The 27,839-nt window shown below is 39.5% G+C and overlaps 1 long non-coding RNA gene across 3 annotated transcripts; it reads left to right on the top strand.

The window, feature by feature from the left end:
- The first annotated feature begins 1,798 nt into the window (after window positions 1-1,798).
- Window positions 1,799-13,404, top strand: LOC105463447 (uncharacterized). 3 transcript variants are annotated; one of them, XR_976332.3, is made up of 4 exons: window positions 5,962-6,097; window positions 9,069-9,132; window positions 11,703-11,770; window positions 13,268-13,391. It is a non-coding gene; the product is annotated as an uncharacterized lncRNA (long non-coding RNA). The 3 variants fall into 3 exon arrangements; XR_976333.3 differs by lacking the exons at window positions 5,962-6,097; window positions 11,703-11,770 and adding an exon at window positions 1,799-1,878 and having other exon boundaries at window positions 13,268-13,404; XR_976334.3 differs by lacking the exon at window positions 11,703-11,770 and having other exon boundaries at window positions 13,268-13,404.
- Window positions 13,405-27,839: the final 14,435 nt, after the last annotated feature.

Raw genomic sequence — 27,839 nt, forward strand, 5'->3', positions numbered from 1 at the left:
GTTAATTTATCTGCTCCGAGACCAAATGTCATCCTTCTTAGTCATTCATCATTCTCATTGGCTTCATAGAGAATTACGTACAGATAATTGAGACCTGAGCAGAACCTAAACATTTTTCTGTGGGCTACATTATTCTTTACTCAATATATGACTCACTATTATATTACTTGGTCTACTGCTCCAGGATTTTTCTGTTACTTGGTTACTATTCTATGAATTTCACATAATGTAAATTATTATTTTAGTAAAATTAAAATATTCATTTCACATAAATACTAAAGGAACTTCTTGAGGTTTTTCAGGTATCTGAATAGAATGCTTACCTGCTGAATTCTCAATCCAGAGCAATTACCTCTTCTTCCCAAAACATACATCTGCTCTAGATAGGTTAATTATTCATTTATTCTTTACGCATTTATTGAGTACTTATTATGTGCCAGGTACTGTAAAATATACTGAGGACAAGTTGATAAATGACTCACTCCCTATTCTGGAGCATCTCACAATCGGAGAAAGCAAAGAAAGCATATAAGATAAATTACAACTCAATGTGATAAGAATCAAAATAGAGCTATATAAATAGTGCTATCAGAGCACCAAGGAAATGTGCCCAATGCCAAGTGGGAATCTGGGGGTGCTTCAGAGGAATGGAAAAATTTCGTGTGGATTTTCAAGGATGTATAGAGGTGGGTCAGGTAACACATGGAGGGATGAATGAATGAATCAATCAATTGTTTGGCCGGATAACTGAAGAGACAATCATCCACACATGCTGTGTTCTAAGCAGCCTTGGGAAGGGTTTTTCAGACAAAGGGAACAGCATTTGCAAATGCAGGGATGCATGAAAAAAACATGGCAAGCTTCAGGAATGACAACATTCATGTTATTTGAACAAAAGTTTTGTGCAGAGGAAGATGCAAAGAAATTAAGTAGAAATTCAGGTCGAGACCACTGCATAAAGTATCAGTGTTAAGAAGTTTGTACTTCATCCCGGAAGAAACAGAAGGGCAAGGTAGATTTTTTAAGGAGGGGATATCAAGTATTCAAACATATTTATTGATCTCCTAGTATATGCCAGGCACAGTACCCACAGCTGTGAGGAAACAGATATCCTTGTCTGAAACAAAACACACAAGAACTTCTGGTCTAATGGGTGTTATAATCTAATGGAGAGTGGCAGACAATAAGCAAAATAAAACTATGCAATACATTTAAAGATGAGAAGTGCTAGGAAGAGACAAAAGAAGACAGTGGAGGAAAGGGGTCAGACTGGCACTTTAGAATAGTTCCTTTAAGTCATTAGAAAATATTAGACAGATATTGGAGATAGAAATAAAAATTAAGATTCCATTAAAGCATTCATGGTGGATGTGATGAATCTAGGAACTGAAATTATATAATGGGAACAAATGGAGATAGGTTCAAAAGAATCAATAGGATTTCATTGGAGATATATTGCATATTAGGAGATGTATACTGAAGAAGAAAATTAACAAAAATACTATGCTGAGTGTTCAAATAAGAGTTTGAATCATCATTATGAAGGGAAGATAAAGAATTAAGCTTTAGTTCTATAATTCCATTAGAGTCATATGTTGCTTGATTTTTCTTAGACCCATAGAGGATGTTTTTGTTACCAGCAAGTCTTTGTTCTTAGAGCTCCCAAGATGGTGACAGGCCACTCCCAAGATGGCGGCAAGTCTTTTGTTCTCTGACCTGGGGTTCTTGGCCTCATGGATTCCAAGGAATGGAACCTTGGGCCATGGGGTGAGTGTTATAGCTCTATTAGAAGGCGTGGGTCACAGAAGAGAACCATGGAACCCAGTGACTAGTGCTCAGCTGGATTAGGATGAACCTGGGAAGTTAACAGGAACAGTGGTGAGTCCCTAGCCCAATCAGGAGCTGCAATGGGTGCCTCACTGGATCAGAAGCCCAGCGGACATCCTGCCGGATCCAGAGGGGTGGAAGTCAGCAGCGGGTTTGCGAGGATGGCAATCAGCAGTGGTGGACGGCAAGCAAAAGCTCAACTCAAGCCAGAACAAACACAGACCAGAAGAGTGTGCAGTTGCAAGATTTAATAGAGTGAAAACAGAGCTCCCATACAAGGGAGGGGGCCCAAAGGGGGTTGCCCCTGCCAGCTCGAATTCCTGGGTTTATATGCCGATCATTGTCGCTCACCCTGTGCTCTCAGGTGATAGATGATTTGATTATTTCTTTATCTCCTGTTTTTAGCCTAATTGGTATTTTAGTGAGCTTACTTTACTACCTGATTGGTCTGGTGTGAGTTGAGTTACAAGCTCCATGTTTAAAGGTGGCTGCGGTCACCTTCCCAGCTAGGCTTAGGAATTCTTAGTTGGCCTAGGAAATCCAGCTAGTCCTGTCTCTCACTGTCTCTCTTCATTCTTTGCAACAATGAAGTACTGAATAGATTGAATTGTCTGAGACAGTTTGGTATAGGCCACAATATCAGAGCACATAGTCTAATGATTTGTGTGGGTCACCTTGGGAGAAAATATTTGAAATGTTTCTGTGCCTTTTTCTAATTACTGTGAACCCTAAAGTTAGAAACATAGACCACCAGAAAACACATCCTTCAACTTGCCTAGTTCCACAAGTCAAGAGAATCATTGAAGTCTGGTGGATAACAGTGTGGGCCCAGGTACAAGGCTGCGTGGGTACAAATTCTGACTCACCCATCACTATCTGTGTAATATTGGGCAAGTCACTAATCTTCATGTTCCTTCTCTAAAAATGGAGATAATAGTATTTTCTGTAGATTAAATTAGGCAATTCTCATAAAGTTCATGGCACAGTGGCTCCTGGTAAGTTTTCAGTGAACAGTAACGGATATTACATTTGTTAACATCTCTATGAATTAGGGATTTGATGGACACATTCTGGGACCCAGCGTCCGTCATTTGGCTCAGGTTTCTTTAGACTGGAATAGAATTGTGATGCCTTCAGATGTATTCCACCCTAATAACGGAAGTGCTGGTGTTCTCCGAGTCTCCTTGGTGACTCTCCATGCTCTGGACCACCTGTGTTGTCTGGCATCGATGCCTGTTGCTGCAGTCCTGGCTGCCACATCAACGACAACTCCATCCTTGTGTGGGCGAGCTGTGGAGACAGATGGTTCCTTGGTACAGGGTAGGGACTGTCAGTCATGATGGGGAGGGCTGAACACGAGGCTGACGTGTGAAGTGTGGATCAAGAGCACTCCTTAAGCGGGTCCAGTATCAGAAGTTAAAATGGAGGAACTCTACATTGGTTCACTTTCAGGGAATTCCTGGACCCAACTGAAAGACTGCTGAATTTTCTTTAAAAAAAAAAAAAACAGGGAAATGAACAACCAAATGAGGACTACCCATTTTATCATGCCTCTTTTCTAGCCATTATTCAGTTTGGTTAGGTCATTGATCATTGAAGAAATGTTGTTTCCAGTGTAAATGTCTTCTTAGTATTGGTGCCAAGACTGACTGCCTTTCTCCCCAGGTAGAAGGGCCATAGCCACCCCCTTGACATAACAGCAGAGTCTAGAAAGGAGGCACAGAGTTGCAGAGGACAGGGGCTCCTTGGAGGTTATCACAACAGTTCCCAGAGAGAATTCTGGAAACTGTAACTGACTCCAACAGTGGTAACTTATTCTTGAGGGGAAAGAGTAGTTTGTAGTGATGAAAATAAGTTTTTAAAATTTCCTTTACATCAGAAGGGGCCTTTATTCCATGTTTTCTTTTATTTTGACTATATATTTTTCACTTTCTTACTTTTCTGGGGATAAGGAAGAGAAAATTCAGGGAAAGCTAAGGACATCTTCTTAAGTGAGCATATAGAACCTCGTCTGAGAAACTTCACTCTTACTCCCAGGTCTTCTTCTTGAAGCAGAATGAATGAATAAAACAAACTCATCCCAAGCCTTAAGGAGACAAAAGGTAGTCTCCTCAGAATATGTCCTTTGTTCACAGAGGATCTCAATCACCTACTCGTTTTCTAGCTGTTGATCTAAGGAAGACTTGTTCAGAGTGAGGTGATTTTCCAAAGAACAAGACAAGGGTCTTGGGTAGAACCTAATTATCAAATAGTCACAGTGTTGTCCCAAGGCTGGGCTTCTATTTTTATCCTCACTTGAGTTTTACCATTCTCTACTTTGACCTTTTCAAAAAATATTTTCGGCCGGGCGCGGTGGCTCAAGCCTGTAATCCCAGCACTTTGGGAGGCCGAGACGGGCGGATCACGAGGTCAGGAGATCGAGACCATCCTGGCTGACACGGTGAAACCCCGTCTCTACTAAAAAAATACAAAAAAAAACTAGCCGGGCGAGGTGGCGGGCGCCTGTAGTCCCAGCTACTCAGGAGGCTGAGGCAGGAGAATGGCGTGAACCCGGGAGGCAGAGCTTGCAGTGAGCCGAGATCTGGCCACTGCACTCCAGCCTGGGTGGCAGAGCGAGACTCCGTCTCAAAAAAAAAAAAAAAAAAAAAAAAAAATTTTCTTTCATGCAGATGTTGCCCACAGTGTGTGCGTTTTTGCTTACATATACGTGCACACTCACTTGGATACACATGCAAACAGAGAAGGAACAGGAACACAGGAAAAGAATACATTAGGTATGTACAAGGCCTCATGGACTAACATCCACAATGGCCCTCCTCCAGGACCAGAAAAATCACTGGCAAGCTTGTACAAGTGAAGTCTGAAGCCCTGCATTTTTACACCATGTTGCATATAAAGGTAGACACAAGAATAGGTAGACCTATAGGTATTCCTATAAGTTTCAGGACTTCTTTCATCCACCTTGAAATGTATTGCTGTTAGAATTCTAAAAAACAATCATTCAGCATTCAGAATTATTTTCTTCTCCCAGGAGAGATGAGAGAGAGAGAGATCAGACACATATGGCACTGATTCCCAAGAGCAAGACAAGAAAACAGGCAAATTGGGGGCAATGGGAACTGGCAAGGAAGAAGTGAAAGGAAGCAAGCCAGTGCTTTATTGATCTTGGGACTCCCTGCAGCACTCTCCAAATCAATAGAACAAATTGAGGCCTCGGCAATTGCATTTCTTGTGTTTATAAATGTGCAGACCCTGGGGCAAAATTTGGGGGGTATTATCGGTCTAGATTCAACAGAAGAGACAAAACAAAATATAACACTTTCAAATGTTGGCAAAAGTACCAACAAGAAGTCTCCCTGAGACTTGAGGATAAACTCATCTAAAACCTCTACTCCTGGCTGCTATGCCCCTAACCCACCCTCTCCCACCTTATACCTGGTGGACAAGAGTCTCAAGGATTCTGGGAAACTCCTAGAGACTCCTGAGTTCTAACCCTTGAAAATACTTAGACTTACATTGTTTTAAGGTGACAGAGAACAGCACTAATAAGTGCTTATTTGGTTTGGACATCCCTTCTAAAGAATTAAGTCCAAATTCTGTACCAATTATATTAAAACATTACCTTACTAATTTCAGACAATTATGAGCAGATGCCCCATTTTCTGTACCTCAGTGGCTATCCAATTTCTCAGCATTTCAAGACTTTTTAAAAGGTGGAGAGCTGCATATCATTTGTTCCTGAGATAACCTTTACAAGTCAATCTCCCACATAAGCCTCTCCCTCGCTGGTAGGCAGATGCATTATGGAGAATTTGGCAAGGTTCAATTGATAACTGAAGTAATGCAGGAATGACACTAGTGTGAATACTGCTGGCTTAGATATTTCCTGTTTTTCAGAAGGAACAAGTACCCACTATTCCTGTCATTTTAAAGGAAAGAAACAAGGACCATTATTTCCTTGGCTTAATATTAATATTAAATGGATGCCCACAAAATGTTGTCAATGAAAATCTGTGTTCAAAGCGATAATATATTCTGGAATGCTTGGCTCAGAGTTTTCTTAAGAAACAGCTCCTAAAATAATGGAGTTTAGGACAAAATTTCTGAATATCTTCTAATCTTAAGAAAGGTAAAGGGGAGCCCAGCGGGTGACCTGCCATGTCTTTGATGTGCTTGACAAACTAACAAATTTGTGGCAATCACAGTTCACATCTGCATCATCCTCATTGATTGGATAAGACTCACAGATCACTGTTGAATGGAAGTCAAGGTAAGGTAGTTATTATTATAAATGCCCACCTTCTGGGGTGCTGGCCTCAGTCACATGCCAATGTTATTTTAATAGTGTTCAAAGTAGCAACGGTGTTTTGTTGTTGTTGTTGTTGTTGTTCCATAAGGGATTTTTACTTTCTTTGTGGTTAGAAAACCAACCTACTGGATGGTCAAAAAGATTAAAATTTACCAAAGAAAGACATCATGTAAAGTTAAGTCATTTAAAAATTGACACAGAGCTGTGAGTGTTTATTTGCTGTTTTTCTTTAGACGATAACTTTCTCAGAGATAAACAGCTAAAAATGTCCAAGTCAGCAATGAGGTTTCCTTGGGTCCATTTGTATTTCAAACATGGCTAGCATGAAATACATAAATAAACAAATAAACAAATAATACACGGTGACCCAGGATGTACCTTGGAGCCTTGCTACCCAAGCTGTGATCTGCAGACCGGTAGCATGGGTGTCACCAGGGAGCTTGTTAGAAATGTAGAGTTTCAGGCCTCTCCTAAGACCTAGTGAATTCAAATCTGCATGTTAACAAGAAGGATCCCTAGGTGTTTTTCTTGCATATTCAATTTATGAGAATTTCATTCTACAGTTAATGTCATCTGCAAGAAGAGCAAATATTTTCATATGGTAAATTAGAGTCATTTCCATCCTAAAATATCTAATGGGATATCTGATGGGTCAGGGGAGCAGGGAGAGAATGCACATTCCTAGGCTAACTTATGACAGTACTAGGCAGTTAGCAGAGCACATTTTGAAAAAGGGTTGAATTCCTCTTGTTCTAACTTTGCATAAATCTGTGCAGCAGCCATTAGTAGCTGATAGTTTTAGGCATACAGTTGATGGGCATTTACTTCTTTATTGTGTGTAAACATTCAATGACTGAAACAGAGAATCTGAGATTCTAAATTAGCATAAAATCCAAGACAGCCTAAGGCTCTGGAGATGATCAGTAAATGATCACTGCAGAGGTAAAAATGCCTGCAGAGGTAGAAAAATAAAAGAAAACTAAGATAAGGAAACAGGCTATACTGGTACAATTCCAGTAAATTTGGTTAACCAAATTTAACTCAGTTTCACCATTTTTTTTGTCAAGTTGGGACTATAAGGGAACATCAAAACCACACAATACTTTAAGCAAAATGAATGAACAGTTATTGAGCACACACTATATGCTGGGTCTGATGCCAGGTTCCAGGGTCTGTTTTTTTCTTTTCAATCTCACAGCAACCCAAATGAGAAATGAATTTTCATTTCCATTTCACTAATGAGAAAATGGTGGTTTAACAAGGATAAAATAATTGCCCAAGATTACAAAGCTAGTAAGTAGAAGAGCTGGGGTTTAAAATTAGTTTAATCTGACTCTGCAGTCTCTCCCAATTATGGAATGGTGCTAAGTGTAGTTATTGTAAAAGTAAGTTATATATTTAGTAAAATATACACAATTATTACAATGCTCTGATTTATTCCAAACCAAATGGTTCTTTTGTCTTTATATAGTCTTGAGTTAAAAGAAACTCTTCGTATATTGTTAAATACAGATAGCTGAACTGAGTGGGCCACAAGTGATCATTTCAGTGAGCAGTCCGGTATACGCAGTCAGCAGAACAGATAGATGGCATCCATTTGAACATTCTGCCTGAATCAGGCTGGTTTGCAATTGTATGTGCCACCCTTCAATTACGAAAGTGTGTTTTCCAACACAATTTCAAAGGATTGTTAAAGTTCACCACATCAATATCACCCCCCTTTTAATTATGAATTTTCAGAGGAATTACCTTGAGGAAATGGGAGGTGGAAACAATAGAGACCTTGTCATGTGTAGCCCACAAGAAATGTGTATTGGTCCAAGAAATAGTGAATAATTTAAAGGTGATGAAAACATTTGTGACACGTGTGGTAGTGTGATGCACTAACAGGAGGCCTGAATTAATACCATATTTTTGGCTTCACGCCATAAATGACCAGTGGATGTAGCTCTCGGCTTTCTACTTTCACTTTAGTCAGGACCGCTTAGCTTTTATCTGGTTCATTTGTTAGGATTCCATGAAAAATTTGTTGCTGTTGTTGTTCAAAAGGCTCTATTGCTTTTTTCAAAATTGAGAATGCTTGTGTTATCAATTAAGACTTCTCATGTCATGGATGAAGACAGTAAAAAACATTCAGAACCCATGATTCTACTTCTTATGTGCCTGCTATATGCTAGGCACTGTGCCAGAGATTTTCACAGGATGTTTCCTGTCTTTGTCTATACAGTAAGAAACGAAATCTTTGTCTATACAGTAAGAAACGAAATCTAAAAGATGAATTAACTTGCCTAAGCTATTCAAGTAGTGAAGACAAACTGAAGGCTAGAAACCAGGTTTATTAACCACCAAATTCTACGTTTTTCCCAAAATATCTTATTGCTGGCATAAAGATAAGACACCTTGGTTTTCTCATCTTTGTCCGAGGTTGGATAATTGGAATCTGTTCTCAAATTCTGTTCTCTCTACATAAAGATCATAATATTGATAATCCATAGGGTTTATATGCTAGACATTTTTTCCAATAATTAAATACCGATGACACAGAGTCACATTTGTCTATTTTTCCCTCTTCTGGCCAAGAACACCAATTGACAGAATGGTTAGTTGATATTCAAGCTGCCATTTTGACTCTGTGACTTTTTTTTTCCCTCAATCCAAATGCGTACAGATATACTATGGGGAAGGAAATTCCTATTATTTCACTAGACCAACTCCATAATAAAATGGGTAATAAAAAGTATCGTATCTTCTCTATATGGTTAAAACAGCAAATGCTAACAAAGCTACTTTGCTCATTTACCTCTTTTACGAGAAATAAAACATCATGTGAATGAACTTAAACACAGTCAAACTTGATCCATAAGCCTAATGTTACAATGGATTTGTTTTCTTCACACTATATTTTCTCATATTTTTTTCCCCACTGAAATAGAAAGAAGATCAAGGTAAGAAGAGAGGGGAGAGTGAGACAGTGTCCTACATGGCCACCACTTGAGGTAGCAATTAATTCTGAGATACAGGTTAATGAGGAAGTATGATCCAGTCAATGTCATAAAGTGAATAGTGATCAAATAAATTATAAGCCAGTAAATTTCTGGCACATTTTTTTTCCTTAGTGGTACCATGCAGTTTAAAGAGATAAGATATTAAGAGAGAGAGAAATAAAAAGAGAAAGTAGAGTTCTGTAATAGATAAAAATATTAAAATATGGACTTTACATTTAGGATTCCTTTTCTTTTAAGTTCCAGAATATTTAATACTTTGGGACCCTCAAAAAAATGGTTGGTTGGCTAATTTCTAACCGCCCCATCGACCTGATTTCACCACAGAGTTAGACATATATTTGTAAGCGAATAGGCCTTATATTTTACCCAGGGTAGAAAAGAGGAAAACAGATACAGAAGGACAATGACATCAGTAGATGATATTTAGATAAGTAAACAATGACCAGCTCTTCCTTTCCTGAAAAAATAACCCATGCTCAGCAACTAAAACTTTAATGTGACCCTTTCTCTATGATGACAATGACAAAGTATATTCCACTTCATAGAAGCTTCCAGAGGCAGCAGTAATTGTTATTTTGAAAAAAGAAAATAGACAATCATGAAGAGAAAGCTTTTTTCCTGAATGTGTATATTATTCACAATTTCAGCAGAAGAAAAATTATACAAAAAGTTAGGTGAAGTAGGAATATGTGTTAGTGTAATAAATACAATAGATAGCCAAACTGTCAATTCACTGAAATTTTATAAATTTGCCAGTATTTGTTAGTAGGCTCTATTGCCTCAAGTGTCTAGTTTTTCCCAATTGAAAAATAGTCTCCTAGAAGACTTTAATTTACTACTCAACCATTGGTAAAATAGGGAAACATGGAATATTACAGTAGGAAAAAAATCCTTAAGGCCATCTTATCCAATTTCCTCATTATCACGGATAGAGTAGCTGAAGCCAAGATAAGTTAAGTAACCACCTGAGACCAGGCAGTACTATTCACACTTCTTTGCCAGTTCTTTTTCTCCCTTTGGCCTATGTCTTATGCTGTTATTATACGAGTAGTTTATAGAAGATTCAAATTGGAAGAAATATTGAAGATTATCTATTTTGTCCTTTTCTCCTTCTCAGCAAGTAGCTATGTAGCCACGCCTGAATACCTCCAGTGACAATAATTCACCATCAAAATATTCCAGGGCAGTTTTTACTAATGTATTAAATAATTTCTAAGACATTTTTACCGTTTCTTTAACAAGAGCATTCCCAAAAGTAATCAGATAATTTATTGCCAAACTATTTTTAACTCTTTGATTAAAGGGTTTTTTAAAAGATTAAAAACAGAAGCAGTGAATATTGTGGCTAATACAATATTGGAGAATCCAGGTAAACAACTCAGGTTTAATACTACATTGAAGGGACACTTACCAACTTGAAAAAGATGATTTACTTCCCTAAAGAATGACTTGGGCACTAGGAGAAAAAGGGCAACATTAATAAAATTATTTAAGTTTACAAATTTTTCTCATTCCTATTCAATATTCCAGTTTATGTCCTTCCTGAATGAACTATGGAAAGAGCAACTGCCTTTGCAATGGATCAATATCTAATATTTTAGTTTAGTTTTTTTTTTTTTTTTTGGAGGAAACTTGTGTTCTTTTGGGGGGCGGGGAAAGCATAATGATACATAATGAAAAATACTGTTACTGTCCTGGCAAATTTTCTATGTGAAATTGCAGCAGAATTCATCAATTATGGTAAATGACCAATAAAAATGCTCAATCAAAAACTCATTTTAAGATACATTGTTAATGAACTGTATATAATGATGCTTAATCAAAACCTGACATGATCGTATGGGAGAAAAGTTCCACAGGACCTGCAGAGCACTATTGTTCTGAACAAAAGATAACAATAAAACTGTATAATTAATAGCCTGTGGTCATGTGGCACTCTCTGGGAAGCTCAATTCCACAACAAGCCCCATTGTTTTTTAAAACACAGGAATTGTGTTCCGTAATATCACTAATGCTGTCAGTAAGAAGGTACCATTTTCAGGCTGCTTTTATCTGACATGGAGTTTTTTATTGTTGTTACTTGCTAAAGTATAACTAAGATGCAAAAATCAGTGAATGAAGCTGCTGACCACAAAGATAGGGGAAAAAATCTGCTTATTTTATATCTTCACAGTCTATAAATGACACAGTATTTAAAAATATATTCTAATAGAATCTCTGTATTAAATAAGTCTATACGGAACATTTATCTTGTTCTCGGGTGACAGTGTAATAGTGATAGATAACACAAGGCACTTCGAGATGCTGAGATACAGCCCTCAAGGTGCAAATGAAAATATTCATGGAAAAGTTTAGAGTGAGAAACATAGTCAATTGTGAAAGCCACCTTGTTAAATCAAACTTTACCTGATAAGCTGTATGAAACTTAGTATGCCAGCTTAGAGAGTTATCAACCCTCAAAGTTCAGTGTGTCTATCATTGGTAATAACACTTTGCAGCTTATATATGTGCAGCCCATGTATGGACCCCAAAATATAATTCAATGCCAATTCTATCGACAGGAAAATGAAATAATGAAAAAGATGCTTACCAAAACCACATTGGCAGGCGTGAGACCTGTTTATGAAGGGTATGAATCAGAAATCGGTGTTGTAGTATTTCACTGCTAAAAATCTGGGTTAAGGCCATTGGCTCAAATGCTGATGTGTAGTTTATTTTTCATAAATATGAATACTGAGTATTAAAAAACCTGTCTCTAGGCATGCAAACTAAATATATTAATGTTCCCTATATTTCAGCTATATCTAAACTCAGAATTAAGGACACAGTAATGCTAATGTATATTTTCAAGCCAATGAGTGTCCTGTATAAGTTAGTATTCAAAAACTCCTCCTATGTCAGATGGCCTCTTGACCCAGCTGATAGGAAAATCATAGTTGAGAAATGGAGAAACATTTTACTTTCCCATTAAGGCTAATAAGCAATGTGGTTGCTATCAATCTCAGAAAGATTAGTCAGGAAAACATTAATCCTGGGTATAAGTAAGCACTTTTTCAAAAAGACCCTACACTGAGCACAGAAAGTCATGTACAAAGGCAATTCCAGTGATTGAGAATTGTCAAAATAAAAACTAAAAATAAAAACCAAAGAAAAAAGTGAGAATCTGTTTTATTCCTCCAGGGAGATCCTGGTGTATATCTATATTTACATTTAGATAGACAGATGATAAAGATAGATAGATAGACAGATAGATAGGTAGATAGATAGATAGATAGATAGATAGATAGATAGATAGATAGATAGATAGAGAGAGAGAGAGAGAGAGATATACATCATTTCAGGGAAAGCCTGAGACTCAAATGTAGATAAACAGAGTCCAAATATTGGTAGTAGTTGTAGTATGGTTAGAACTAAAAAAGAGGAAATAGTAAGAGGGCAAGGGCCCAGGAAGATAAGCTATACTAACAAAGACTTACTGCTGCATTGCACCTTTCAATTAGCATTTCATTACTTCCAAGCTGCTCTAAGCCCATTTCTAAACTGTCTACAAGGAAATGGACAGTGGACCCAATAAGGACCGTGTCTTAGTCTGTTTTGGGCATCTACAACAGAATATCTGAGATGCCATAATTTACAAGGAAAAGAAATGTATTTTCTCACAGTACTGGAAGCTGGGAAGTTCAAGATCAAGGCACTGTCAGGTTGGGTTGGCTGGTAAGGGTTGCTCTCTGCTTCCAAGATGGTGCCTTATGCCGCATCATCTGGAGAGAAGGAATACTGTGTTCTCATATTGTAGAAGGCAAGGGGGCCAAACTCCCTCTATCAAGCCCCTTTATAAGGGTACCTAATCCCATTCATGAAGGAGGAACCTTCATGGCCTAATCATTTCTTTAAAACCCCACTTCTTAGTACCAACAGGGAAGAAAGGATAGGATCAGTTAGGCAGATAGCTAGGGCAAAGTCCTGATTTGAATTTCTTTTCTGACAGAAGGGACAGCCTGAAAGACCAAGCTGCAAGCACAGATAAGAAAGCAAGGTCCAGCATAAAATAAGGTCTTCTGTATAACCAGCAAGCCTCACGTAAACACAATGGGCCTCAGTGGGCACATTCTTCTCCTTTTTTCAGATATACCTAGGTAAGGAAGCTTACACACGTGGAAGGTTTGCTTGGAACATGTCTACAGCTGCACAGATAAGAGGAGCTACACTGGACCAGGCACATCCGCAATGGAGAATCCCATCCCCTAACCCACGTGCAAGAAGGGAGATTAAACAACATGGAGTAACTTCAGCCAAGAGCCCACATGCACACTAGAAGAACAGGGTGGGGGCTGTTGGGAATTCACATCTTATGCAAATGACATACCTAGTCCTAATGGGTTTGCACCTTATGTAGAGGAAACACCTCTCCCCACTAGCTTGTTTATAAAAGTCTTTGTATTCAACTGTAAAGCAGCAACCCTCTTTCGGGACCCCTCTCGTGGCAGAGAGCTTTCTCTCTTCCTTCCGCTTATTAAACTTCTGCTCTAACTTCACCCTTGGAGTCCACTTTCCTTGATTTCTTCAGTTATGATGAAGAACTCCAGGTGATGCCTCAGATAACAAGACTGTTTCAATACTATCACATTGGGAATACCTGAATTTTGGAGGGGACACATTCAAACCATTGGTGGTCCTGTATCTCCTTCAGACGGCTTCTAAAAATAGAGTAAGATCACATTTTAACATATCTCTTTTGGACCATATTGTGAATCCCTTTTGGACCATATTGAGAATACTCAAGGAAGAAACAAACTTAGAAGCCTCTATGCCACCCCCACCAAGACTGAGATCTATAGCTTGTTGGAGAGGGTGTGGCCCACTGGATGACACTGAGGAGTCATAGGCTGGGATTGACAAGCAGGAAACAACGAGTTGGGGTGTCAGGGAAACATGTTGGGGATGGACAGTACTGAGTCTCCCTCACTGCACTGTCAAGGGAGTTGCCCACTGGGGTACTGGTGAAACTCACTGAAAGCTGCCCACTGAGGTGCTGGCAGAACTCACTAGAAAGATGCTGGCAGGAGTGCCAGTAAGACTTGCTGGAGAATGTGCATTCTCTGGTCTCCCATGTGAGGATGCTTGCTGGACACTGCATTGTAGAAGCCAGAAGAAAAGCAATGGAACAAGGTGCTCATGCAGAGTTCCTCCAGCATCCTCTACTGATAAAGCTTAACCTGGAGATTACTGGCACAAGAGACATTTTTATAGGATCCAGATTCAGTTTCAAAATGAAGTACACGGGAGGGTGAATTTGTACTAAGAAGGTAACAAATTGGCAACTGGCACATGTGGGTAATAGATCTGGGAAACAAAATTCCAAGTCTGTTCTCTTGAATTATATCTTTCCCAATCATCAAGTTACTGGAGTGACTCCATTAGATATAGGAGTCCAGGAAGACCAAATTTCATGGAATAAAAGCATGGAGTTGAGTCTAGGAAACAATTTAAATAACGGAGAAATTAGTTGTTACCAAGATTTCAGTGACAGAGAAATGAATTTAGAGGAAAACATACCACAGGCAGATTGAAAATACTAGGTCTTAGGTCTAGGACTAGAGTCAGCACTTGCAGAAACCCAGGAAAGTGTGTCTGTGTCCTAGGTACCTTGCTTGTCTCTCCTTATACCCAGCCCTGTTAAATCTATAACTATATGGCTCACAATTTCACATTGTCTCTCAGGGACTGACACATGTGTGATACCCAATAGTTGCTGTTTTTCTTTTCTTTTGTTTGTTTATTTTTTAAGATAGGATCTCACTATGTTGCCCAGATTAGTCTTCAACTTAAACACTGGGCTCAAGGAATCATCCCAACTCAGCTTCCCAAGTAGCTGGGATGCCCAGCAACGGGTTGCCTTTAATTGCTAAAAAAACCACTTATGAATTGAGATACAAAGAGCATAAGTATATAAAAGTGGGTGGAAGTTTTGTCCCAGTTCTGAATTTTAATAACATAGACTAGATAACCAAACAATAATTTTAAAAGAAACTTGGACATTCAGTGTCAAAATAATGCAGGTATATTAGCAACAGTAGTATAGTACTCAAGTATATAAATTAATTCATTGTGAGTGTTAAGCAATGATATTGGATTCTAACATCTAAAGACTAGTGGAAATGAAGAGTGTCAGTGGCATCAGACTAACAGACTTTCGATGTTTTCATGTCAGTTCATAATTCTGAATCTCATGAGTTATCATGGGTAATACTAATTGATGAACGCTGATAATCTTAAATACAAAGTCACTCTAGGCTTCCTTTCAAATGCCGCAAGCAAGGAGACATCAAAGTGGCCACACACACAGTGTCAGTACCACCTCAGCTGTTTCTGCAGACTTAAAGACCCAAATTCCTTTTTCCCTCCTCAGCCCAGGGTCATCTTGTGGAATATTATTCTAGAGCCTCTAGAGCACTATTACAGCCTGAATACCCAGTCCAGGAAGGCCCAACTTCATAGAATAAAAGCATAGGGCTGAGACTAGGGAACAACAACATAAAAACCAGTATATATATATTGAAGCAAGAGAGAAATTATATATGCTTGTATATAACCAGAATTGAGGAAAGGTGCTGTGTGGTAGACACCTGACAGCAATATCCTAAGAAATGAGGGTTACCACATGGAGGTTACTGCGGGGAGGGAGCTAAGTGAAGACACTATGTATATAAACTGCATGCTTTTTATAAGTGGGAGCAGTTCTCCTGTCCAGCCCACTGACACTGGACAACCCTGTAAGCAAGTTCCCTCAAATACACCCTATGTTTCACTCACTGGCTCTGGATCTCTTCTTCGGCTTCTTGAACCTGGTGTCATCCCTGTTGTAGTTAACAGGGGTCCAACACAACAGGTACTGCTGGAAGGAAGCAGTGAGGCTGTAGGTCTTGAGTCAACACAAATACCTGTGAGCAGCTTGAGGAATTTCCCAAAAGGTGGTAATTTGTCAGGAAAGATGAAAAGGAGCTCTGAGAGAAGCAAGGCTTCACAGCGTTTAAGGTTTTGAATATAAGTCACCAGGGGGTTCTTGTTAAAATGCAGATTCTTATTAGGTACACCTGTGGTTCAGGTGGATTCTGCATTTCCAACAAGTTTGCTAATGTCAATGCTGCTGGTTTTCAGACCACATTTTGAAGAGCAAGGTTCTAGAGGGCAGTGTTCCTCAAACAGAGGGGATATTTGACCCCCAGAAGACATCTGGTAATCTCTGGAGACATTTTTTGGTTGTCATTGTGGAAGTGCTACTGGCATCTAGTGAGTGGAGACCAGGGATGTTGCTAAACATCCTACAAGGCACAGAATGGCCCCCACAACACACGATTATCTGGCCCAAAGTGTTGACAGTGTTGTTGAGAAAATCTGCTAGAAAGAACACCTTCTGAAGGGTTTAGCTTTCAAATGCTTTTCCCTTAAATGAGTAGGATTATGGTAAATGTCATATTTAAAGGAGAATTGTGCAAACTTTCCTGAGTCATTGCAATGTCCTTTAATTCTCAAAGCCTTTTGGTAGACTTACACATTTGCATACAACTTTGTTCAGTGACATACTAGAGGTTAGCAGAACAGACGATAGACAACTGGAGAGAAATAGTCGTTTCCCAGGTAGAAATATCAGCTCAGAGGGCCTAACAGAATAAAACTGCTAACAGTAACAGCAAACAGTGGTAAAAGACTTTACAAAGCAGAGGGGATTCCATGAGTTTCCAGCTAAGAGAGAGGTGGCCCTCGGTAGAAAGGAGAGTCAGAGCTGAGCACATAATTCAAAGAACGGTCCAGGAATTTCTGTTCCAAGCCTGCCATTCCTGACCAAAGGAGAATGCTCCTTTAATATAAGAAATACCTCTTTTTCCTCAGATATTTATGATAATATATCATAAATTTTATATGATAATATAAAGTACTGGCAAGCTGGACTATTATTCACTCAATACAAGTGGTTTGTTAAGGCCAGTACCCATGGTCCATGGTGTACAGGCCTAATATTTCAAATATGTGCACACATACTTGTGTGTATACTTGGTAGCTTGATAGAGATGATGAGAGGCTGCCTGGAAGCATCCAAGGAAATGGAGAGTGGGGGGTAGACAGTAGCTGAGCTCTCTGGTGTGTAAAAGCCACCAAATCATGGGAGTCCTTTCTAACAAAGGGCCTTTATCTGTTCCAAGGAGGGACAGACATAATCTGAGATGGGTCAGAGATGCAACAGAAAGTCCAGCAAAATACGCAATAGGCAGATTTGGTGAAAAGGTTGTAATAAGTACATCCCTAAAAAGGAAATTCCCATTCTACAAGAAAGGGTTTCTCACTCATCAAATCGTCCAGTTAGTAAGTTAAGAATGCCTCGACCATTTCCTTCAGAGACCAAGCCATGTGGCAGAAAGAGTGACTTTTTATCCTGTGATGCCAACTGTGATGTTTAACAGGTAGAGAGCCCTTTGTCTCCTCCAAGACAAACAAAAATGAATTGCTTTTCAAATCTAGTCTTGGAACACCAGAGAGGAGGCGCAATAAATGTACTTTACTTCTATGACCTAAGTTTGAAAAGAAATTTTTAATAAGCAAGTAAGTTATAATTAATAAGAAATAGAATTTTATTTGAAGAAAGAGCCACAGGCCACTGAACACAATGGCTGCAACTGCCACGATTATTGGAAGCTGGGTTCCAAAATTCAAGGCTTGAACCAAGGATAGGACAGCCCTACCCCTTCAAAAGTGGCACCTGGGCAAATAAAACCATCCCCAGGCAATTGGCATTACCAGTCCAGCCTACATTCCCTGATATCACCAGTTTCAAAAGCTTATCTGTTTATGTGTTCTTATTTACTTGGTACACCATTGTCTAAGATTTGTCCATTTTACCCTGGGTATCTCTTATTCTTGCTTTTTAGGTAAACTACCTTTTGCCACATTTCCTTGGCCTCTGTCAAATTTGGAGCTTTAATTTCTTTTGTCTGACTCTATCCTGCCACCAAGGAAGTACCACACCCACAGTGTTGAAGACAAGCAGCTTCCAAAGAAAGTAGTTGTATGGAAAATCAGAAAGAAGTACAGGTGATATGGTTTGGCTGTATCCCCACTCAAATCTCATCTTGAATTGTAGCTCCAATAATCCCCACACGTCATGGGAGGGACTTGGTAGAAAGTAATTCAATCATGGGGGCAGGTTTTTCCCCTGCTATTCTCATGATAGTGAATAAGTCTCATGAGATATGACAGTTTTATAAAGGGCAGTTCCCCTGCACATGCTCTCTTGCCTGCCGCCACGTAAGATGTGCCTTTGCTACTTCTCTGCCTTCCACCATGATTATGAGGCCTCCCCAGCCATGTGGAATCTATGAGCCCATTAAACCTCTTTTTCTTTATAAATTACCCAGTCTTGGGTATTTCTTCATAGCAGTATGAAAATGAACTAATACACTAAATTGGTACCAGTAGAGTGGGGTATTGCTATAAAGATACTCGAAAACGTGGAAGCAACTTTGGAACTGGGTAACAGGCACAGGTTAGAAGAGTTTGGAGGGCTAAGAAGAAGACAGGAAAATGTGGGAAAGTCGGAACTTCCTAGAGACTTCTTAAATGACATTGACCAAAATGCTGATAGTGATAGGGACAATGAAGTCAATGCTGAGATGGTCTTAGATGGGGATGAGTAACCTTTTGGGAAATGGAATAAATGTGACTCTTGTTACAATTTGGAAAAGAGACTGGTGGCATTTTGCCCCATCTTATAGATCTGTGGAGCTTTGAACTTGAAAGAGATGATTTAGAGTATCTGGTGGAAGAAGTTTATAAGCAGCAAAGTGTTGAAGAGATGACTTGGATGCTGTTAAAAGCATTCCGTTTTATGAATTCACAAAAGTATGGTTTGGAATTGAAACTTATATTTAAAAGAGAAGTAGAGCAAAAAAGTTTGAAAAATGTGCAGCCTGATTATACAACAGAACTCATTTTCTGAGGAGAAATTCAAGCTGGCTGCAGAAATTTGCATAAGTAACAAGGAGCCAAATGTTAATCACCAAGACAATGGAGAAAATGTCTCCAGGGCATGTCAGAGGTCTTCATGGCAGCCCCTCCCATCACAGGCCCAGAGGCCTAAGAGGAAAAAAATGGCTTTGTAGGCAAGGCCCAGGGTCTTGCTGCTTTGTGCAGTCTCGGGACATGGTGCTCTGTGCCCCAGTCATGGCCAAAAGGAGCCAACATACAGCTCAGGCCATTGCTTCAAAAGGTGTAAACCCCAAGCCTTGGTGGTTTACATGTGGTGTTGGGCCTGCAGGTACACAGAACTCAAGAATTGAGGTTTACGAATCTCCACCTAAATTTCAGAGGCGAAATGGGAATGCCTGGATGTCTAGGCAGAGGTGTGCTGTTGGGGTGGCACTCTCATGGAGAACCTCTGCTAGAGCAGTGCAGAAGGAAAATGTGGGGTGGGAGACCCCACACAGAGTCCCCATTGCAGCACTGCCTCATGGAGCTGTGAGAAGAGGGCCACCATCCTTCAGACCCCAGAATGGTAGATTCAATGATAGCTTGCACTGTGCACCTGGAAAAGCCACAGACACTCAAAGCCAACTCATGAAAGCAGGCAGGAGTGGGGCACTGTACCCTGCAAAGCCACAGGGGAGGAGCTGTCCAAGACCATGGGAACCCACTCTTGCATCAGCATGAGCTAGATGTGAGACATGGAGTCAAAAGAGATCATTTTGGAACCTTAAGATTTGACTTGTCTGCTGGATTTTGGACTTCCATAGGGCCTGTATCCTCTTCGTTTTGGCCATTTTCTCCCATTTGAAATGGGTGTATTTGCCCAATGCCTGTAACCCCATTGTATCTTGGAAGTAACTAACTTGCTTTTGCTTTTACAGGCTCATAGGCAGAAGAGACTTGCCTTGTCTCAGATGTGTCTTTGCACTGTGAACTTTTGAGTTAATACTGAAATGAGTTAAGACTTTGGGGGACTGTTAGGAAGGCATGATTGGTTTTGAAATGTGAGGACATGAGATTTGGGATGGACTGGGGCAGAATGATGTGGTCTGACTGTGTCCCCACCAAAATCCCATCTTGAATTGTAGTTCCCATAATCCCCACATATCATGGAGGGACCCAGTGGAAGGTAATTCAATCATGAGGTTGGGTTTTTCAATGCTGTTTGTGTGATAGTGAATGTCTCATGAGATCTGATGGTTTTGTAAAGGGCAGTTCCCTTGCACATGCTCTCTTGCCTGCCACCATGTAAGAAGTGCCTTTGCTCTTCCTTCACCTTCTGCCATGATTGTGAGGCCTCCCCAGTCATGTGGAATTGTGAGTCCATTAAACCTCTTTTTCTTTATAAATTCCTCAGTCCCGAGTATTTCTTCATAGCAGTATGAAAATGAACTAGTACAACAGGCATACCTTGGAGACATTACAGATTTGTTTCTAGGTCACTGCAATAAAACAAATATTGTAATAAAGTGAGTCACACAATTTTTTTGGTTTCCCACAGCATATGAAGGTTATGTTTACACTATGCTGCAGTTATTAAGTGTGCAGTAGTATTACATCTAAAAAAACCAATGTATATACCATAATTTAAGAATACCTTATTGTTAAAACAGGCTGACACAGAGTCACAAAGTGAGCAATGCTGTTGGAAAAATGGCACCAATAGCCTCACTACACAGGGTTGCCACCACCTTCAATTTGTAAAAAATCACGATGAAGCAAGGCACAAGGGAAGCCCACAAAAACAAAATATGCCTGTAAACCTGTACTTCCCTTATTCTTTTCTATGCTGAAAATGATATGAACCTTTTCTACCTTTTGTGCAACTTATCGAATTCACAGTATTTACAAAAATCAGAGGGAAGGAACATATATGAAATAGTGTTAGGATCATTCCCTGGACTTCTGCAATTGGCATATCATCTGCCTGAAATACCTTTGGCCCCACTCCCCTTCCCTCACCATAACTGCTCAAGCTTTGGAGTCATATAGCCCTGTTGTCAAGAACTATGTGTTACGTGTTATGCTAGGCAAACAGCTCACCTTTATAAGCCTAATCTGTAAACTACACTAGTAGTCCCTGCCTCATAGGGTTGTTAAGAAGATAACAAAAGAAATGAATGTAAAATGCTTAGCATTGTTCAAGGAACTTAAGAGGCACTGCTGAAATGAATAAATGAGATAATGGACAAGTAAGTTGGCCATAACTGACAACATTTGCCACGGAGTCTTTAATCATAGCATAAGCAATAAAAATGATAGCTAACTATGTGGCAAGCACTGTTCTAGATGCTCTCATCTCACAACAAAGCCAAGAGGTTAGTACTAGTAGTATCTTTTCATGGGTGAGAAAACCAAGGCGCAGAGAAGTTAAACAACTTGCCCAAGGTCAAATAATTAGAGGATGGTGTTGATAATAATTTTTTGTAGACCTTATTAGACCTAAACCAACATGTGTTTAGTACCCATAATGCGTTAAATCCTACACTAGGCACTAGAGATGCCTCTACCCTCTAAGAGCTTATCGTCAACCTGTTGGACAGAGCACATGTGCTCTGGTGTCCTTGAATTCAGAGTTTTTCAGGCATCAATCTACAAAAAATTTAACATATAGCAAAGAAAAAAAAAGGAAGAAGAAAGAAAGAATAGAGAAGAGTGGAAAACATTCAAGGGTAATTATTGTTTCATGAAATCATTGCTTCACGTGTGTGTGTGCGCGCGTGCATGTGCTTATACATATTTCGGGTATAATGTAAAAGATGTAAAATGCGTTAAGTGTGAGTCATAATCAAAAAGATGTGAAAACACTGCCTTCACAAATTGCATACTCTACTTCATTCTCCCTGAGGAAGCTGGGGCAATACTCTTCACACACATTCTGCTCAATTTGACCAACAAATAGCCATTTGTGCTGAGAAATACATATTTTAAGGAAAAAAGAAATGTCTTCCCACATTTTATAAATGGTTTTCTCCATTTCCAAAGTTCAAGTAGTCGTGTAAAAATCATATTGCTGAGCAACCTAAAAAGACATATTGCCACTCCTAGAAGCCCACCTTCTAAAACATATTCACACAGATACATACTAAAATGTTTGGAGACTCCCTGTAGGCTACAAAGGAAAAGCAGTGGCCTGCGTTCCATATCCCAATCCTGCAGGACTCACTCTTAGTTACTCTGAGCATGAACTTGCATACATCTTCAATAGATTATGTGTTCTGTATTAAAAGATGCAGTAGGGGAAAAGCATCTATTTTGAAATGCCGTAGCTTTCATGAGGCACATTTGTCATAGACATAGGCTTCATCAATAACTCATGATGAGGCAAGAACGTTTTTGTTGTCACTGCAGCCACTGTTATAGTCTGTAGCAAATTCTCTCAAATGATGTCGCTTTTATCTTTTCTGGCATAATTGTTTGGGAAGAGAAGGTAAGGTTGTTTCTCATTTGTCCCAACTGGTTTTTATTTTTTTTTGTAGACCTAATTAGATTCACTGTCAGGGATACTCTTTTGAGTCAATGCCCTTTTCCCTCCCAAGGCTTTTATAGTGTATTATTTACCCACAGTAACTAAGGGTGATGGTTATTTTCAATTCTAGGACTTATCACTCCTGCTCCTCCACTTTTGAGCCATTACTTTCTATTCTTTCTGTACCCTGCAGCATCTTATGAAATATAAAATATAATAAAACATTCAAACATTTGACATTCTCCTTATGGGTTTTCAGAGAAGCAACAGTGTGCACACGCTTTAGCTTTCATTTCATTAGTTACCTCTGCACTCCAACAACGTTCTCAGAATAGCAAAACAGATCCACCTGCACTTGCTGGTTGGCAGGGCAACCCATTTTCATCATTGTCATCATCATCATCATCATCCTCCTCATCATCATCATCATCGTCATCATCTAACTTTCACTTCCATGGCAGATTGTACAAAAGCCAGATTAGCTGTACCAACAGACATCCATTCTGAATCCTGCTTCATACTTTCCTGGAGCTGGCCTAGTTCCAAGTTAGCCTTACAAGGATGGAGAGAAATACAGATAAGACTAGGAAATTTGGAAGGTGGGCAGCTAAGAGAGTGCTTAGCTCCCAGGGCAGGTGATATATTTGTGTTCTCTTCCCTAGTTCCCTGTTACAACTTGTAGAATTTTTTTTCAAAAATGAATAACTTCACAGCAAAACTAATATGCATGGTGATATGGTTTGGCTCTGTGTCCCCACCCAAATCTCATCTCGAACTGTAATCCCCATGTGTCAAGGGAGGGACCTATAATCCCCACATGTCAAGGGACGGAGGTGATTGGATCATGGGGCACTTTCTTTCATGCTGTTCTCATGATAGTGAGTGAGTTTTCATGAGATCTGATGGCTTTATAAATGGCAGTTTTTCCGAGCTTCTTCTCTCCCCTGATGCCATGTGAAGAAGGTCCTTGATTCCACTTGCACCATGGTTGTAAGTTTTCTGAGGCCTCGCCAACCATGTGGAATTATCAGTCCATTAAACCTCTTTCCTTTATAAATTACCCAGTCTTGGGCAGTTCTTTAAACTACTGTGAGAACAGACTAATACATGTGACCAGGTGTAGTGGTTCATGCCTGTAATCTTAGCACTCTGGAAAGCCAAAGTGGGAGGATCACTTGAGACAAGTCTGGGCAATATAGTGGCACCCTGACTCCACAAAAATACTCTGCAAATTTAAAAATAACTAATGCAAAAGTTAAAATTGAAAGCTCTTCAACTGGTGTCTTTGCAATGACCCCATGAACTGGTATTTGGGGATATCTGTCCCCCTCTGCAAAGTTAAGCCTGAGTACTTCTCAGACCATAAATGCCTGGGAAGCCAAACTGGACCTCTGCAGAGCTAACATAATTTCTCAAAGGCAAGGTGGTATATAAAAAGGAAGAGATGGGAGTCGAGGAACTTTCATGTTAAGGAAATTTATGCCACTGAATTGTTATTTCACCTTGAGGATCAACTTTCCTTTGTGTACAGTGAAGAATGGACTTTTCTACTAAAACACCAGGATCTCATCTACAGTCCTGCAGGTTCCAAGCCCTAGCCTTGGCTTTCAGCCACAGTGCAAATGTTTGCAGAGCCTGAGCTGCTATGCACCATTACCCTTGTCTCACAGTTTTCCCATACTTTCTCAGAAAATAAAAGCCTTACTTTATTTGCTGCATTCCTGGCCAGTCTGTGGGTGGCAGGGATTTCCCAGTGGCTCCCAAATATGCTACGACATTGAATGCGGTACTTCCAGGCGACCTTCAAGCATTTTCTCCTATGGGGTAGCTTGAATTTGCCATGGATTCTGCAGACAGATATTTCCCTTCAGAACTGACCGTCCATGTCATTTAAGGCAGGACAGGGTCTTAACCTTACCATTGTCTTTTGTAGCATTGAAAGTTTTGTGATAGACTCCCTTGTTACCTGAAAGAGCTCACAATTTAGCAAACTGAGTAAATTCATTGATCATCATTTTTTCTTGGCAGAGCTGACTGGCAACACAGAGTCTTTCACCAGGATTCTTCAACTAGGCATGTTAAAATTCAGAAACAGTCAACACCTTATTTTTTCTTACCAGGCTGCTTTGAATCACTGAGAGATAAAGAAACCAGAGCTAGAATGAGAGTGGAGCAAGTACAAGGAAGAGAGCAAGAGTGAGAGCGAGAGTGAGAAAGAGAATTGTGCTCCATCCTCCTTGAGTTTCAGTGTTCAGCTCAAACACTGATTATATACAATTACTCAAGCATTCTTTCAAAAAATTTCTCTTTTGCCTAAGAAGTTATTATTCGGGTTTCTGTCACTTGCAACCAAAAAGATCCCAAATAAAAAGTAGTTAGACTAATATCATCTAATCTAAAAAGCCACTCAGTGCTTGGATGTCTTCTGTCTGTATTACAGTGAAGGACACTTGTGTCAGAGAACTAGCTACTTCCTAAGGCAATGCTTTTGATCAACTCTAACCATTATTATTAAATTACTCTATTTGAACTGATGTCTCTCCCATGGCAGTTTCCTCTAGTAGTCTGTGACCTACCTTTAGAAGAAACAAGGATACCTTCCAAAAGGCTGTTCTTTACTATTACAAGGCAGTTAATAGATATCTCTTAGTCAAAGAGTTAACTTTTGTTTTTCCCAAGACTCAAATACTCAATTTCTTCCTCTTTCTAAAATGTGTTCCTCTTTCTCAATATGTTCTTAAATCCCTTCATCTTCCTGGTAACAGTTTTCTGACTACCAATGGTATAGAACTGAGAACTGGACACAGTACGTAGAGTGTGGGCAGTGTGGAAAATGGCAGTGTTGAATCCAGGACTATTCTTCAATCTAAGTTTGCACTTACTCTTTGGCAATCACAATTGAGCCTGTTGGCTAAGACCCATAATTGTTTTTCACTCATGCTATAGATATATTCCCATCTCCTTGGCCTCATGCTTATGAAGTTGGTTTTTACATCCAAGTATCAGATCATATGTACTCCCTACAAAGTTTCATTTCAAATTCATTTTAGCAAAAATTGAGAATGATTATGAAAAAGTTCTGGAGATGGATGGTGGTGATGGCTGCATAACAATATACTTACTGCCAACGAACTGTGCATTTAAAAACAACCAAAAGGGGCTGGTGTGGTGGCTCATACCTGTAATCCCAGCACTTTAGGAGGCTGAGGCGGGCAGATCACAAGGTCAGGAGATCCAGACTATCCTGGCTAACATGGTGAAACCCCGTCTCTACTAAAAATACAAAAAAATTGCTGGACGTGGTGACGCATGCCTGTAGTCCCAGCTATATGGGAGACTGATGCAGGAAAATTGCTTAAACCTGGGAGGCAGAGGTTACAGTGAGCTGAGATCGTGGCATTGTACTCCAGCCTGGGCGACAGAGCGAGACTTCATCTCAAAAAAAAAAACAAAAAACAAAAAAAAAACACAAGGGTAAATTTTACGTTGTGTATATTTTACCACAATAAAAAAATTTGGAGGAAATTTAAATGTGGATTGGATATTATGATCTGAGGGAATTCTTGCTAATCTTCTTAGGTGTGAGCCATAGTACTAGAGTTGTATAAGATAAGGTATTTTTAGAAGATATGAAATAGCGAAATTTCATGAGGTCTACGATTTGCTTCCAAATAGTAAGAAATTCAATATTTGCTAAGACATGTAAATAAAACTGGTAAAATGTTAACATTTGTTAATCTAAGGACTTGGTATATGAGTATTCATTGTAGTATTCTTTCAACTTCATTGTATGTATGGAATTTTTCTTATTAAAACCTCAGAGAGAATTCAATCCAATATTTTAGACTGTTTCGAATTTTGAATTGTTTTTCATTCTTGCTATCCTTCCAGCATTTCTATTATTCCAAATTAAATAAATATTACCAATATATCTTCACCCAAGTCATAAACAAAATTGCTGAGGTGAACTTGCTTAAGGAATTCACATTGGGTGAGCTACTTCACACTTTACTCCGAGCCCACAATAACCAATCCATCAGTGCCTTTATGTGTGGTTGTTAAACAAGGTATGTATCCACTTAATTATCCTAGATCCACATCCTATTTCTCCATCATTTCCATAAGAATATTACTATGCACACTGGTAGCTTCTTTTCTGAAGTTCATATTAATTTTGTCTCTGTGAGTGACACATTATGATAGATGGACAAAACTGTGGTTTTGGAAAGCCAACCACCTCAGTTTAAATCCTGACTGGGCTACCCAGCAGCTATGTGACCTTGGATAAGCTTAATAATTGCCTTAATTTGAATTTCTTCATCTCTAAATTGGAGCAAGATAGAACCAGTTATGATGATTAATTAGGCTTTTTCATTCATCTCATACCATGTCCCAGGCACAGTGCCAGGCGCTGGACATGACGCTTGTAACATGGCACAGGGAAGATGCTCAGTAAGTGCAAGTTCACCTCCTCTCAGCCCTCATGAGAAGATGCTCATGCAAAGAAACATGTGCTGAACTCGCTCTTTAGAAGAAGACAAGGTCTCCAGACTACACCAGTCATCTTTGATAAGGAAAGGAAGATAGAGTAGGGAGACCAGACCCCTGACAGCTGATGCCCCTAGGGGAAGGAAGCCATCCTGACCCCAGATATGGTCTGAGAGTCTGAAAGTCTGGAATGACCAGAAGTTTCAACAGGAGGGAGAAGAAATGAGAAGGGCCTTTAAAGAAGCTCATGTCCACTTTGGAGCCAACTTGAAATCTGCCTAAAGTGCTACTTCTTTATTGCTTACATGCATTTTAAAAGATATAGTTTTAAGTGTCATTTTATTCAAGCCTTCAAAGATCTTCCTCTATCCCCCTGCTGTCAGAATAGGGCCCAGAGTAGAGCACAGAAAGTTCTTTAGGATCTGATGCTTACTCCTCTTTTCAGTCCCACTACTTCCTACCCTCTCCAGTTCTATACTTCAAATGCTTGGAATTAACTTGCAATTAATTCCCTGATTGCTCTGGGCCTTTGCACCCATAATATTTCCTCTGTCTGGGAAGCCTCATCCTCACCCACACCCATTCTCAACTTCACAACTAATTCCTATTGCATTCCTTAGGCAATACCTTTAACCACCTCCCCCCGCCCCGAGCTTTTTGTGCAGTATCCTTGCATTTATTATTATATGCAATAATTTTCTGCTTAACTCAATATTTGCCACCC

This window comes from Macaca nemestrina, chromosome 3 (genome assembly GCF_043159975.1).
Source record: "Macaca nemestrina isolate mMacNem1 chromosome 3, mMacNem.hap1, whole genome shotgun sequence".
Taxonomy (NCBI): Eukaryota; Metazoa; Chordata; class Mammalia; order Primates; family Cercopithecidae; genus Macaca; species Macaca nemestrina.